Genomic DNA, 17,119 nt, shown 5'->3' with positions numbered 1-17,119 from the left:
TATAGTGGGGTAAGGAACTCTAGTCCTTACCCCCCTCTAGTAATTATTCATACTTTCATTAAGAACCCTAGAGATCAGCAACGTAAATATCTTCTTCATTATAAGTGTTGTGAGATGAATCTAGGGATTTGAACTATTCAGGCAATCGCTCCTCAGACAGAAAGGTTGGGTCTGGATGCATATAGTTAAACACTCAAAACTGAATTCATGATTTTTTCCTTAAAATCAGTTTCCCTTCTATTCCTTCTTTTCAGAGAATAGTGCCATCATTAATCCAGTTGCACAAGCCAGAAATCTAGGTGGTATCCTTAACATTGAATTCTTCCTCGCCACCTACATTTAACTGAGCAAGAAATGCTGTCTGTTATTCTATAAATACCCCTCGAGAGCATCTGCTGCCCTCCCTCCACTGTACCACCACCACCCTCGTCCAAGCTACCATCATACATCAACAATTTCCCATCCCAAGTTGTAAACACACTGGAATCTCTCCAGTCCAATCCATTTTTTCATACTGCATTTGTTTATTCATCCATCCATCCATTTACTCATTCAACAAGTTATGTGGTGAATACCAACCCAGGGCCAGGCACTGTTCTAAACACCAGGAGATATCAGTGAATAAAACAAAGTACCTGCTCTCACGAAGCTAAATGTTTTAGTGGCAGGAGACAAGCAATAAACAAAGATATAGAGTTATATAAACAAAGAGTTATACAGACAAAGGAGTGGTAAGTGGAATGAAATAAATCGGGGAAGGAAACAACATATCGAGAAAAGCTTTTTTGGTACAATAGTCAGGAAAAGCTTCTCTAATAAGGTGATTTTGAGCAGATACCTAATGAAATTGATGGAACAAGACACCGGAGGGAAGAGCATTCCAGGGAGAGGAAAGAATATGTACAAAAGCACTGAATGTGCTTATTACATTGAAGATCAGCAAGAAAGTAATGTGCTGGAACATCATGAATGATAGAGAGTTACTGGTAAGACATTAAATCAGAGTAGGAACGGTGGCAAAGGGACAGAAGATGCAGGGCTTTCTAGACCACATTACAATCATAGGAACTTATTTTGAGTGAGATAGGAATCCTTCGAAGGAATTTGATCAGAAAATTTACTTAACCTCGTTAAATTTTTGGAAGGTTATTCCGGCTGCTGTGTGGCACAGACTCTGTAGGGGATATTAAGGGTGAAAGAAAAGAGCCAGTTATGGATCTACTGAAGTAGTCCAGAATAAATGATACTTGCGACTAGAATGGTCATGATGGAGAAGTCAAGGGAGACAGATGTTTAATTTATCTTGAAGATGAAGCAGACAAATTGTGCTGGATATATGACATGTACAGTGTTAGGGAAATAGAGGGCTCAGAAATAACCATCAGGTATTTGGTCTCAACAACTGGGAAGATGACACTACCAGTTATTAAGTTGCTACTGCTGCTTGTTTTGGGGGGTGGTGGTAGGGGAAAAGGAAAAATCAAGAGATCTGTTTTGGTATGTGCTAAGTTTTAAATACCAGTTAGTCTGTCTTGAGAACTGTTCAAGTAGCTGATTAGATGTAGCAGTCTGGAATTTGGAGGTGGGTTTGGAACCGAAGATAACACATGGTCAGTCTACAGATTTATATCATGAGATTAGAGAGGATACCCTTGAGAATAAATGTATAAAAAGAAGAATATAGATCTGAGGTCTGAGCCTTGCACACTACAATAATTGGAGATCAGGAAGATGAGAAGAAACTAGCAAAGAGAACTAAGGAGAAACAGCTAATGAAGTAGGAATGAGGCAGGAGATAGATGGGCCCCAGGCTGAGCAGCTGGAGTTTGTCTCCTGGTGATAAATACTCCAAGATGAAGATAATAGCGGGAGAATAATAGGAGAGGCTGAGCCCTGCCCAGGTAAAAGAGACCACGTACTCTCATTTCCGTGGTCAAGGAGTCCTTCCCGACTATACATGCGCAGAGAGGCTCCTTGGAGGTCAAAAAGGGAGTGATGTCAACCTACCCATAGGTCTATTCACTAGAATCCATCTTGGCTAAGAGATGCGCACGCATACATTGGGAGGACCCTGAGATAAACCAAATACGGACTCAGAACCAGGCAAAGCAAGGTGATTGGCCAAAGGAAACCCGGACGAAATGCCCCATATAAGTGATTCAAAGTACCATGAGGGCACAGCTCTTTCTCTGAGCCCATCCATGTGTCTATCCACATTTCCTCCTAATAAACACTCTACTTGTTTCACTACTTTCCGTCTCTTTGTGAAAATTTATTACTACAAAGCCGACAGGCCAGGGCCTCGTCACTGGCCACTGGTCCCTGGTGGTCTAGTGGCGAGGATTTGGTGCTCTAACTGCTGCAGCCTGACTTCAGTCTCTGCCCAGGGAACCGAAATCCTGCTTCAAGCCACCTCAGGATGAGGCCACCCAAGATCAGCAGGAAAATTGACAGAGTGCTGATCTCCATTAAGTCGAAATGGGATCACAGTACCTTTGTGCCCAGAAGTGCCCACCGGCTTTCAGTTTCCCATTCTCTCTATATATGCTTTTGCATCACCAGGGCTAAACACCTACAAACTGCATACCAGACTCCCCCAACCATCCAGGTTTTTGTTGGATTCGTCTTATGAGATGCACTGAAAGGAGAACAGAAGGCGATAAAAAAGGAGGGGCCATTTTATTCTAATTATGGGGGCAATTAAGACAGCAGCTACAGTATCAGCAGGGAAATTGTGTACAATGGCACATAACAGCCTCCAGCTGTATCAGTGGAAGTTTCAGGAAATTCAGTAGTAGGACAGACTTCTGTATTCCTACTCAGCAGCAATAGTATATTTCCAAGTAGCATCATTGGTGGTAATTTTGCTAAAAGTGCCCCCTCATGGTTTCCTTTAAAGGGCAGTTGCAGCTTCTTGGTCTTTGGTCAACAATATTCTCCCATTTGTTACTCCAGGTCTTCCCACACCTTTCTGATCATTTCCTGCATTTACTCCCTTTCTGCTTAAACTATATAGAGTGGTTTACCCCTTCCTGACAGAACCATGACCAGTATAGTACTTGGTATGATGAGAGGTCCCTCTAAGGTGGATATCTGGGGTTAAATGTCAAACGTGACTGTGCTTAAACACAGTGGTCACTTCACTGCCAGTGTAAATGGAATGCTGGTAGTCCATGGGTAAAGTTTTATGGTATGACTGCGAGGTTAGGCATTTGAAAAGGACAAGATTGGAAAATTGGAGGTCTAGGGAATAGGTATGTAATGAACCTCCTATAATGAGCACCATGTGAGGGTATTCACATCCAATAGGAGTATTCTTCTGAGGGCACACACTGTAGAGAAAGATTTCAGTAATTGGAGGAAAAGGTATCAAATCAATTTTGTGGATATCTTTTCTGTCACCTGGGGCTTGTTCAGTGAGCTGATATGCAAATTGTCCAGAGCATCAGGTATAGAGGTAATGCATAAACTTGACCTTACCAAGGATGAGTTGGCTAACAATATGGCAGTGATAATATTAATTACCCTATCTAAAATTATTTGTTTTCCATTGCTCTTAGGATAAAGATAGAAGCAATTCATATTGATTAAAAATTTCTACATAATGTAGCCCTGTATCAGCCAGGATAATCTAGGTAATCCTGCAGTAATAAACATCCTACCAATCTCTCAGGCTTAAATTATTTTTTAAAAATGGTTTCTTTCTCCCTCCTACTATATATCCACTGTGGGCTGGCTGAGGTTTCACATAATCCTTTCTGAAGGAAACATCTGAAACTGTGCTGGTTATTTCAAAGCAGGGTATGGTGAATGACTCCCATTTCATTAACCAGTGTACATCAAATATACGGTCAGACTTAACTTCATGAAGTGAAGAAATATAATCACACCATGTGATCAGGAGAAGTGGAAATATTTGATGGACAGGACTAACAGTTTCTGCAGTCCACTCTGAATCATCAAATATTCAGTTCATTCTCTTTCCTACATCTGTATCATCCTTCTTCCCCAGAGAAGACAACCCAAGTCCCATACAGTCACTGCATCCAGCTCAAACTCCAATATCTTTGACTCTCGTCCAGTAGTCTCTCATTGTGTTTGGACATGGGTCCTTTTGGTACAAAGACCTATGAACTGAAATATGTTATTTGACCCACACATACCCAAAAATGCAGTGGCAAGACTGGGACAGCATAATCACAGCAAACAATTCCATTCAGAAGGCAGAGACTATGAGCCATACACAAATCACTGCTTTGTAGCAATTCTGAAATCTGCTGGTCAGATATTGCAAGGACATTTACCCTGTGATAGAAATGATCCTTGATTAAACACAAATGTTGTTAATTGAGAAAAGCTGCCCAGGCTACAATTCTTTGTTGTCCTTGACTCTGCCTCTGGGAACTTCTAGTTTTTCATTAAGTTTCACATCTGAAGGAATTAGAATATAAGCTCACCCTGGCCACTGAGCTATTTTCCAGCCTGCTTCCTTTCCATAAGAGGTAGGACCAACAGTAACAGGCTCTTTGCTTTTGTTTTTTGTAGTTGCTGCTATTGTTGTTCAAACTGTTTGGTAGTGCAACCCAAAACTTTTACCTCTTTGATTCCAGTAAATTCCATAGTTCTTTTTTTTTTTTAATTCTTGAATTTTATTTTATTTATTTTTTCATACAGCAGGTTCTTATTAGTCATCCATTTTATCCACATCAGTGTATACATGTCAATCCCAATCGCCCAATTCATCACACCACCCCCCCAACCCCCACCGCTTTCCCCCCTTGGTGTCCATACGTTTGTTCTCTACATCTGTGTCTCTATTTCTGCCCTGCAAACTGGTTCATCTGTACCATCTTTCTAGGTTCCACATATATGCGTTAATATACGATATTTGTTTTTCTCTTTCTGACTTCACTCTGTATGAGTCTCTAGATCCATCCATGTCTCAACAAATGACCCAATTTCGTTCCTTTTTTTGGCTGAGTAATATTCCATTGTATACATGTACCATGTCTTCTTTATCCATTCGTCTGTCGATGGGCATTTAGGTTGCTTCCATGACCTGGCTACTGTAAATAGAGCTGCTCAATAAACCTCTTGGGTTTTAATTTTTTTTTTTCCATCTCTCTCCCCTCTCCTCTCTCTTCCTCCTCCACCTCCTCTTCCCCTTCCCTTGCCTCATCTTCCTCTTCCTCTCACTGCCTCTTGCTCCCTCTTTCTCTCACACACAGTCTTTTAATTGAAATTATTTTGCAACTATCGGGCTTTAATTTAGCTGGAAGAACAACACCCTTGGTTCCTTTTCTCTGAGCCACTTTTCTCGAACTGGAAGGATTTTCTAGAGGTTACACTCTCAGCTGAACCTCTGCTCAGAGGAATTTTAATCCATTTGAAAGTTTTCACCATGGGTGTAATGGCTTGATTTGATTCTTGCCACAAGGCTGAATTTTAATCTCACTGTCTTCCAAAGCATTTCTCAATATTATCTTGTACTATTTTGATTTATGAAGTAGTTTCCCTATCTCATTTCAGGAGAGCAGGAAAATGCAAAATTATACATGTTAAGTTGGATAACTGGGATATATTTGAGTATTAATGACTGCCACCAGCCTCTACCTATTTCTTAAACCTAATTTCTTTCCACCCATGCCTATATTCTTCTGTCATTTTCTACACTGGCCTCTCAGTTCCTCATCTACGTCAGCCTCTCTCCTGATACTGGGACTTCTCCCAGCCTAAAACAATCTTCTTCTCGTTATTCACCAAGTTAACCCCTGCCTCATATTGAAGACCTCAGCTCGTATATTACTTTTTTTTTTTTTTAAACCCCACATTTGTTTATTTATTTATTTTTGGCTCTGTTGGGTCTTTGTTTCTGTGCGAGAGCTTTCTCTAGTTGTGGCAGGCGGGGGCCACTCTTCATCGCGGTGCGCGGGCCTCTCACTATCGCGGCCTCTCGTTGCGGAGCACGGGCTCCAGATGCGCAGGCTCAGCAGTTGTGGCTCACAGGCCTAGCTGCTCCATGGCATGTGGGATCTTCCCAGACCAGGGCTCGAACCCATGTCCCCTGCATTGGCAGGCAGATTCTCAACCACTGCACCACCAGGGAAGCCCCTACTTACTTATTGAAGCAAGCCTTCCTTTATTTGCATGACTCAGTCAAATGTCTCCATCATAGACTTAGTCCTGGGTACTCTGTGTATCTCTACCTAGATAACCATCATCATGTGAGCAAGGGTATACTCAGCACTGCCCTGTGCCTGAGACTTAATAGGTCCTAAATACCTCCTTCTTAAATAAGTGAATGTATGCAGCAGAAAATGACCAACTCTTTTTTCTCTACTGCCTCTTATATTCAATTAAGTGTAGTCAAGTCCTGTCAGTGTGATATTACTTCTCTCCCGTCTGTCTTCCCCTCTCTCATTACCACTGTTATCACCTGGGTTCTTATAGTCTACATGATTACAACGACCTCAGTGTTCACTGCCACGTATAAAGCATTGTGCACCTAAAGCCATACTAACATCATGGCTCCTGTTCAAAGACCTCCAAAAGTAGTTAATAATTAACTAAAAATAATGTTTTATTTCTGAAAATCACCCCCTATTGTGTCTTTTAACTTACTGGTGTAAATGCCCAAAATTCTGATGTCAGGAACACCCAGGAGCTATCCTTCACTAGAGCAGATGATCTGAAGCCTATGAAATTAGAATCGCAAACAAAATTATCTGCAGAGCCCATCAGGCCTTACCTGACATTCATAAAACATTTGCATTTTCAGTTCCCTGCTCAGGATGCAATTGTCTCGCTCATGCAACAGGAATGAAGGACTGCTCAACATTTCCCTGTGGTGGATTAGCCTAAACCAATCCAGAACAAACTTCTTCTTTGTGAAGGCTTACATTACTTTGTAATCGCTTGATTCCACTGAGAGGCTGCTGATTTTCCTCTCGCAAATAAATAGCTCTCTTTAGTTGGCCTCTGTGGTATGGAAGGCAGGCTTGAATGCCAAACACAAAACAGACGGAAACAGTCTGAGACTGCGCATGCAGATCACCTCCCCAGAATTCCCTAATGCAGAGAAACGATTTCACTACTTTGTTAGTTATGCTAGCAGAGTGCATTTCTAACGCCTCTTCTCTTCATTCATGAGTGTTTAAACATTTTCATGAATATGTTATTTACTGTAATAAAGTCAGAGTCTGCTATTAAATTAATAGAGCAGTGTAACCAAGAATTCCATAACAGCAATTTATCCCTGCTCAGTATTCCTGAATTCTAAATACAAGATTTCTGGCCATTTGAATCCTCTGCTAGTCTATAGATTTTGCATAAATACTCTTTACTGCAAATGATAATCAAATTCAAGTTAGTGTGTGTATGCATATTTGTGTATATTATGCTTCAACACGGTGGTTAAAACATGTGACTTCTGGAGATAAACAGCCTAGCTTCAAATCGGCCTCTACCAGCTGGTTATCCTTAGGCAAGTTACATTCTCTGTAAGCCACGGTTTTCTCATCTACAAAACAGGGACAGTAGAGTGTCTCCCTCATTGGGTCGTTCAGATAAAACAGATGAGGGATTATGCATGAAGCATGTTGCCTGTCACATGTTAAGGCTATAAATATTAGCCATCAGTATTATCAAACGTGAGAGCTGATCATGGTCACCACTAACCTTTCAGAACTTTTTGAAGATTAGAAAAAGGCACCCTTTCTCGCAAGGGGAGCAAACGTGGGTCAAAGTGTAGCACTCCATTAGTGGAGCATGAACTGGATTTCAGCCCACAGTCACCCTATTAGTTGAGCATGCTTCTATAGAGTAAAACTTGTCTAACCAAGAGCATTGACCCTGGAGTTGATCTTGCCTCCCTCCTCCCTGCTTCAGTCACACATATTTTCTTTCTTTTTTCCTTCATTCATAATTTTAAAAATTTTGGAATGCATTGGGTGTCACACTATCAATGGAAAATGATCTCTAGAAGAAAAGAATTTCTATTTCTTCCTTGGAGTAGGCCTCCTAAAGTAAAGGATTTTGTCTTTTTATCTCTATTCCTGATCACCTAGCCCTGAACTTATCCAATAATGGAAATTCAATAAATGACTGTTGAATGAGTGAATGAATTAATAACAAAGAATGTTTGCCACTTATTGACTTAAAATTCAAGCTGGGCTTAAATGGATAAATCCTATCAGTGAGAATTTCACTTCAAATATCTCTAATACCATGACAACACAAATATTTAAAATAGATCCAAGAAATCATTTCTATATTGTAAAAATCATAATAAGCACATGAAATTGGGAAGGAGGAACCAAATAATATGGAAAATTAAGTTCTTAACCAGACACTGACCTCAAGATAGGAATTGATCCAAATTTAGGGAACTATTTCTAGCTTAAAGTTTCTTCAGAGCAGTCTTGCTGTTTCTTAATCAGGCTTGAATTCATTACTACACAGCCAATCTAGAGTAATAAAAGATACTGAAATGTCCAAACAACTGACTTCCCCCGTTGCTGCTATTTCCCTGAATTAGCCAATTTTTTGAGACCTAGTCTATAAAAACAAAACTTTTTTCCTACAAAGATACTGAAAGCATATATTTCAAATTCTTGTCACATTCAAACGGTGTGGCAAGAACCAAACACAAATACAGAACCATAACACTGGCTCAGTCAATGGAACACAGCAGTGCAAAATCCAACAGGATGCTGAGTGTCTATAAAGCAATGGTCCCAGTTACATACAATCACATTTACATAAAATCTTGATAAAAAGGCAGAGTTTGTGTAGTGTCAAGGACAGCAAAATGTATTTCCATTAGTTCAGTGTCACAGCCTAAAAAAAAAAAAAAATCCAAATAGCTGAAGGAAAGTAATCTTTTAAAATCATAACCTAATCAACAAAGCATGCCCTGACTGTTCTATTTAAAATCCTAGGTTATTTCCACATCTCCCTGCCCCTGGCATCTTGACCTTCCTTATTTGGCTCTGAAATTTACTTTATCCATAGAATTCAGTCTTTCTGATACATCATAAAATTTAATGATTTACTATGCCTGCTATTGTCTGTCTGTCTCCACCCCCCATACACAAACTAGGATATAAGCTCATGTCTAACCTAAGTTAGAATGTGTGTGTGTGTTATCTCACTAGTGTATGCCAAGGACCTAGAACCCATCCATCCAGGTGTAGATCAAGGCTCTCAATAAATATCTGCTGAATGAATGAATGAATGTCACTTCTTTGACTGGAATATTTTATTGTCTTCTACTATATATTCATTAAAATCCATATCCTTGATCAAGGCTATGCAGGCTTCCTCTCTCTCCACTTCATTTTCTCTCTCTCTCTTCTTGCCTACATCACTACAAACCTATGCACTCCTGTTAAGTGACTCATATGCCACGCTCTTCCCTATATCAGGACCTTCTCACATGTTGTCCCCTCTACCTGGAATACTCTCCTCTCTACTCCCTCCTTCTACCAGACCCTGTTCTTTTATTTGCCAAGTTCTTAACCTTTAAGTATCTTTCTAAAGGTTATTTTTCTAAAGGGTCTTCCCTCATTATCCTAAGTAAGTAAGCATCTCCCTGCCCCCCACATGCACACACATCTTTCTTTTTCTCCATCTTAGTACTAAACTAAATTTACACAAGATTTGTTTTTTCCTCTCTGTTCCTCCATTAGACTCTGTGTCATGAGAATAAGAACTTCGTATTTCCCTAGTGGTTTCCTAGGCCTAGCACGTAACAGACACTCTATAAATGGTTGATGAATAAATGAGTAGACAACTCAATTCTCTTAGAACAAAGCTCTTAGTTTCTTTTTCAAGGGTTTTTTTTAAAAGGATATACGAGAAACATTCTTGGTCTGCATGACCCTTTATTTCCACGATTTAGACTTCTGGTTCTAAGTCTAAGTAAAAACTAATGTGTTCATTCTTCATTACATTAAGCATGGCCATGCAGTGCTTTACCTGCAGCTCTTCAGAAGTTCCCAGATGTCTAGTTTCATGACTGAAACTAATAAGATGTTTGGGCATCTTTTCCCTATATTTTTTGTGAGTATGTGTTTGAGAGAGAAGACTTATGGGAAAGGATTTACACTAGTTAATTACTGATGTGTCCATACGCGTACATTTTACTATCCTCTGACTCAATATGCAATTCAGACTGGCCCTAAATCCCCTCCACTTTTATTTCCCATAAATTTATTACTCCTCACTCAGTGCTGTAAAGTTTAATTAAAGTCACTGACTGTATCTTGATTACTCTAATTACTTGACACATAGCTTGTGAGCACTTACAATGCTAAGTGCTAAGCAGGGATCAGTTCCTCCTATTTTATTTTATTACAGTTTTTTTTTTTCTGACAACCATCTATGGAAAAGACATTTTGCTGGTCACTGGAGAGTGAGTGACCTACAGTCTGTCTTCAATGAGTGATGGAATTGGACATGCTGAAATTCATAATTTAGTTGTTGTGTTTGTTGTTTTGTTTGTTTATCTGTTTGTTTCAGGAAACTTAGAATATCCCCACCAACATTTATTTGTTATTAAATGTACACCATAAAACTGTGCATATGTTTTTTAAAAGTCACTATTCCACTGGCCCCTCTTACTCACTTCCATCCTTGTACCTAGCTCTCATTACCTGCTGATCTGGACTTTCCTCCCAGGCCATTGACCTTAAAGGCATCTCTTAAATCTCACATCTCCCTGGAGATGGCCCCGATTATCACAAATTCCTTACATCTCAACTCTTTGACTTCTATAATACTTACATCTGCTACTGCCTCATTTTCATTCATTCACATATTACCTAACTTTATTTTTCAGAAGTTTCATGGATGAATATCTTGTTTTCATGGCATGTAATCGCCATGACAAAACTACAATCATTGTCCTCAAAGGGATTGCTATAGTGCTAGGAAAAACAGATTTCTTCTATATTTGAAAAATAATGTAACTAACAAATAACTATATTTACTTTAAAGTGTATTTAAAATTAAAACTTGAAGTTACTTGCCCTAATCCTAAACTTCTCCTCATCCCCATCCCCACTGTCACCTTTATCCCCCAACGTGGCTATTATAAAGCATTTGGTGCCAAAATTTATTTTTTCTTTCTCTGAAAGTTTTTAAGTCCTTCATCACTGAGTAAACTCTATACTCAATCCTTCTCAAAGTAAGAAACAAAGGCTCATATCAGGAAGTACACTCATTGTGGTCCTTTCGCTGTTTTCAGAAGGACCACCCCCCCTTTCCTCAACTTAGGTTCTATTATAGCAGCCATTTGTCTGAGCGTCATATTCGTCAATCACAAAGGATCTCAGGTACAGACTTTTGAGTTTGTTCCAAATTAAGACCTCTCTCTCTTTCTCCTCCTCTCTCTCTCTCTCTGTCTGTATGAACATGCAGTCCTAGAAATACATGGACCCAAAGACACAGACAGAAGAGAAGAGGTGAACCTACAGAACAGAGGAGAAATCTTGAGATTTCTGGATCACTGGAAGGACTCAAAAAGAGGAGGCTTCCTTAACTTCATTATCTTTACAAGTTTGCCTTTCAAATCCCTAACTCTAAGGAAATATTAAAGTATTGCATGGCAATAAAATCCTGACCTGAAGTTCATGCTTATAATGTTTACCCATCTGGTACATTAAATATTTTACAGTTCTATTTGTATGTCCTTATTTTTCCATTTCCCTTGGAAGAACTCCTTCATACAAAGGTTTGGGTTTCTTTTAACTGGATAAATTTGACATGTAATATTGTGGAAGTTTAAGTGTATGTCTTCTTAGTTTGATGTGTTTATATATTGTAATATGGTTGCCATTGTAATGATATTTATCACATTACATACTTAAAGTACAAGGCTATTGTTTATGTTCAATAAACTGTATACATTAAATCTCTATGGCTACTTAAGCACTTGTTACAAGTTTGTACCCTTAAACACCATCAATTTTTATCCCTCCACCCCCCATCCCTTGGTAACCACCATTTTACTCTTTTTTTTTTTTAAGATTCTACATATAAGTGATATCATAGAGTACTTGTCTTTCTCTGTCTGGCTTATCTCACTTAGCATAATGTGCTCGAGGTCCATCCATGTTGTTGCAAGTGGCAGGATTTCCCCCTTTCTCATGGCTGAATAATATTCCATTGCATAGATATGCATCTTTTTACTCCATCCATTCATTGATGGGCATCTGAGAACTATAAAATTTTTTAGTTGATGGTTTACAAAGATGATTCAAGGAACCACCCTTGAAAATTTTCTTAAGAAGATTTTTATTATTATATTTCACCAAGAGAAGAGGGCCTGATGGGCAATTTAGTAAATCTCTCCCAAACACAAGGGGAAAGCCTGTGGAGAGAACTGTGAGCAACTGTTCTGTCTTCACTGACAACAGACTCGAGGAATTCTTCCAAGGGATCTCAAGGAATCAGTTAAAATGGCAGATTGCGTATACCCATTTAACTTGCTTCTTCCTGAACCTTTATTAAATTTACACTGAAGAGAATTTTTAAAGACACAGGACTGAGAGAAAAAGAAAGAAGACACTACCCATAAAACATGGAAGCTGGAAAGCAGATGGATGTATGGTGACTGATTTTGTAGGCTGAGAGCCAAATCCTAGATCTTTGGTGGGGAAAGCTGACAAGCAAATCAATTTTTATCAAAGAACCCTCAAGAGGCTCAGGCATGTCAGCACGTAAGATACCCTTGAAATGGAAGTGAGAACAGGGAGGGAGCTAACTTAAAGAGCACTGAATGGAAGCTGTCTTGGAAACAGTCATTAGATTCCTTCCCCCACTCCCCATCTTTGGGAAAGTGCCCCTCCCTCAGTTTTCTACTCTGACACGTAAGGACACTTGGTAGTTGCTATTATGTCCTAACGATAAAGAAAAAGCTGAACAAAATGATAATAACAATTCTGAGGTATATCAGAAATGAGGTCACAGGGCAAAGAGCTGCGCCCCCAAATTGGAGAGAGAGAAATGTGAATAGAGAATCACATAAGCAAACCCCATAAGCAAAAACCTCCTGAGGACTAGTGCTGTGGTAGGAAACAACTGTAACTGACACTCCTAGAAGCTTAGTATGGACAAGTCAGAGTTAAAAACAAGGGGACCCAGTCACAGGGGACCCTCACACTTGCGTGACTTTTACCTCCTGGAGAGTGACCAGGTTCTCATAGTGAATACTGGAGAAAAATCTTGTCATGCTTCCAGCAGAGGAGGGAAAAACACCAAATTAAATACACCAAAGCATTCCCCTCTTCTTAACAAGGTCTCCCTCAAGAGAAATTATTTTATCAGAGCCTAAACTGTTGGGGCTTTTTCAGAGCCTAACCTACCTAAGGGAAGGAAAACACTCCACTCTAGCCCACTCTAGGCTTACACATGGGGAAAGGGAAATACTCAACTCCATGCCACTGTATCCATCCTGTCCTAACTGGGGGAAAGGAGAAGGAGATAGGGAAGCCCTCTGAAGTTCACAGTCAAGAGGCACAGGCTTACTAAAAGACACACTCTCTCTCTTTATTTATTTATATTGCCCTGTTGAAATCACAAAACTAAAAAGTAATGGAAGATAAAAATAGGAACAAAGAATAAGGGGAATGAATAAAAAGTACTAACAAATTTGGTAGATATTAACCCCATTGTATCAATAGTCTTTTAAAACTCTAATGGTCTAAATACACAAATTAAAAAACAGAAATTGTCAGAGTTGATCAAAAAACAAGACCCAACTATATATTATGCATAAGAAACTCAAAGAGATACATATAAGATCAAAAGTAAGAAGATGGAAAAATATATACCATTCTAACACTAATCAAAAGAAAGTAGGAGGAGCTATATTAATTTCAGTCAGAGCAGACTTAAAAGCAAAGAAGCAAACAAACAAACAAAAAGATCAGGGATAAAGAGGAGCATTCTATAATGATGAAGGGGTAAATTCTCCAAGAAAACATAACAATACAATCCCTAATGTGTATGTGCCTAAAACAGAGCTCCTAAACACAGGCAAAAACTGATAAAACTGCTGGGAGAAACAGATGAATCCACGATTACAGTTGGAGATATCAGAGGGAAAACTTTTTAACTCATTCTATGAGGCCAGCACTACTCTAATACCAAAACCAGACAAAACATTTAAAAAAAAAAACTATAGACCAGTATCTCTCATGAACATACATGCAAAATGCCTCAACAAAATATAAGCAAATCAATTTTCTGTATAAAAAAAATTATACCTTGACCAAAGTGGTATTCATCCCAGGTATGCAAGCCTGACTTCATATTCAAAAATCAGTTAATGTACTCCATCACATGAGCAGGCTAAAGAAGAAAAATCTCATGATCATATCAATAGATGGAGAGAAAGCATTTGACAAAATTCAACACTCATTCATAATAAAAACTCTCAGCAAATTATAAACAGAAAGGAAGCTTCTTAAAGCTTTTCAGTTAAGATCAGGAATAAAGCAAGGATGTTCACTCTCACACATCTTTTCAACATCATACCAGAAGTCTTAATTATTACAACATGACAAGAAAAGGAAATAAAATACATACAAATTGGTAGGGAAGAAATATAATTATCTGTTCACAAGTGACAAGATTATCTAGGTAGAAAATGCAAAGGAATAAACAAAACATTTTCTCAGACTAATTAGTAATTATAGAAAGGTTGCAGGAAACAGGTTAATATACAAAACCCAATCACTTTCCTATATATCAGCAATGAACAAGTGGAGTTTGACATTAAACAAATACCACAAATTTAGTGGCTTAGAGCAACCTACATTTATTGTCTCACATTTTCTGTAGGTCAGGAATTCAGGAATGGCTTAACCAAGTCCTCTGATTCAGTCTGTAGCGAGGCTGAAATCAAGGCATAAGCTAGGACTAGGGTCTCATCTGAAAGGATAATCGGGGAAGGATTTACTTCCAAGACCATGTGGTTGTTGTCAGAATTCAGGTCAATCAGGACTGTTGGATTGAGGGCCTAAATTCTTTGTGGGCCAACAGCCAGAGGCTACCCTCAGCTCTTTGCCATGTGGACCTCTCCATAGAGCATCTCACCATATGACAGTTTGCTTCATCAGACTGAGCAGCTGAGAGAGATAGAGAGAGTCTGCTAGTGGGACGGAAGTTACAATCTTGCATAATGTAATCCCAGAAGTGCAGTCTCATCACTTCTGCCATATTCTACGGCTTAGAATCAAGTCACAGATCCCACCTCCACTCAAGGGGAGGGGATTACATGGGTCAGGAATAACAGAATGTGAAGGAAATTGGAGCCACCTTACAGCCTGTTGACAATTATTAAACATATACTTTCACCATGAGAAAAATGTTTTACTTTTTAATTTTAGGAAAAATTACGAGGTTCATCTTCTTGATAAATCTAATCAGGTGCTTTACATACCCTCACCATATCTCCCATCCACACATACATGTGCCTCCTTTCCCATATAAATATCACCCTATACAACCCTTACTGGCTGACTGTTTACTGTCAAGGTCAGGAATGTTTTTCTTAAAGAGAAGAAAAACTGATTGTGGGACTAGATCACATTGGTACAAATCAGTGAAGAAATACACAAACCTCTTCATTAGGAGCTCTCAGGGTCAGACTGCTGCCTACCTGGCAGAAACAGAGGCTCTGCAGTGAGAAACATCCTTTAAGGAGATTTGTGTCTTAGGGGAAAAGAAATCAGAGAATAGTTTGAATCCACCCAGAGTTTGAAGAGTTTGTATCAGTAGTGCAGATGACACTTACTGATACAGGCTAAGTACAGGTAGCATTCCTCCGGTCCCCCAGATTTTCTTTGGAAAAGACTCATATGATTTCGGAGAATATTGCAGAATCATGATAAATAGCTAAAGTAAAGCCAATATAACATAGCTTCAGGCTTCCGGTAACATGGTATTGACCAGTTATATATAGATTCTGCTCTCCAAAGACAAAAGTCTTGGCATTTCTGAAGAACCTGGATTCCTTTCCAGTAATTCATATCTGTTTCCTAAAATGGGGTGGGAGAAGAATTAGGGAAAGAGAAAACCAGAGGGACATGAAGCAAAGAAGGAATAGAATGGAAAGGGAAGAGCAGGGAAGGTTTTTAGGGACAGATGAGACACGTAGCAACTAGTATTTCTACTACTATAATCGTATTTACATTAATTACAAGGTCGATCATGAATTAATAACATTGATTAAGGTCTTTAATGAATCCACTCTGTCATTGCTTACGGAACTTGGTTTGAAGTTTTGTTTCTACTGATCTAGTAAAAGCCTGCTACAAAAATTGCCTTGGGGCTTCCCTGGTGGCGCAGTGGTTGAGAATCTGCCTGCAAATGCAGGGGACACAGGTTCGAGCCCTGGTCTGGGAAGATGCCATATGCCGCGGAGCAACTGGGCCCGTGAGCCACAATTGCTGAGCCTGCGCGTCTGGTGCCTGTGCTCCGCAACAAGAGAGGCCGCGATAGTGAGAGGCCTGCGCATGGCGATGAAGAGTGGCCCCCACTTGCCGCAACTAGAGAAAGCCCTTGCACAGAAACGAAGACCCAACACAGCCATAAATAAATAAATAAATTTTTTTAAAAATTGCCTTGTCTGGCTCTTTTAATTCTTCCCTCACATTTAGTATTCTGGGAGGAAATGGTTTAAAAGGATGAGGAAATCAGCCAACATTTTTTTCTGGAGCTTAGTTTTTAAAAGTTGAATCAGCAAGAAGGTCTTTCAAATATACTTGAATTAAAATATAGCTAACATGCCAAAAGTATAGAATAGGTAGAAGGGACCTCTCTCTCACATATTTACTACACATGTTTTGTAGTCTGAAACTGCCTATTTATGTTACCTGCAGAACACTTGAAAATCTCACTTTACCTTTCATTTTGAGAATAGAGTCAAAAGAAAAAAAAGATGAATAAATTTTGAGGATCTTTGACTCCAGTTTCAGAGCTCAAAAAGAGTAATTCTTTGTCAGAGAGGATGAAGAGAAATTAAAGGAAAGCTGATAGTCCTCATGAAAATGAAATTATCTTTTAGAGCTGGAAATATCTTTATGAACTCTTTTAAGGAACACAGCCAAAC

Source organism: Balaenoptera musculus, chromosome 8 (genome assembly GCF_009873245.2).
Source record: "Balaenoptera musculus isolate JJ_BM4_2016_0621 chromosome 8, mBalMus1.pri.v3, whole genome shotgun sequence".
In the NCBI taxonomy this organism is placed as follows: domain Eukaryota; kingdom Metazoa; phylum Chordata; class Mammalia; order Artiodactyla; family Balaenopteridae; genus Balaenoptera; species Balaenoptera musculus.
Note: the sequence above shows the minus strand (reverse complement) of the source record.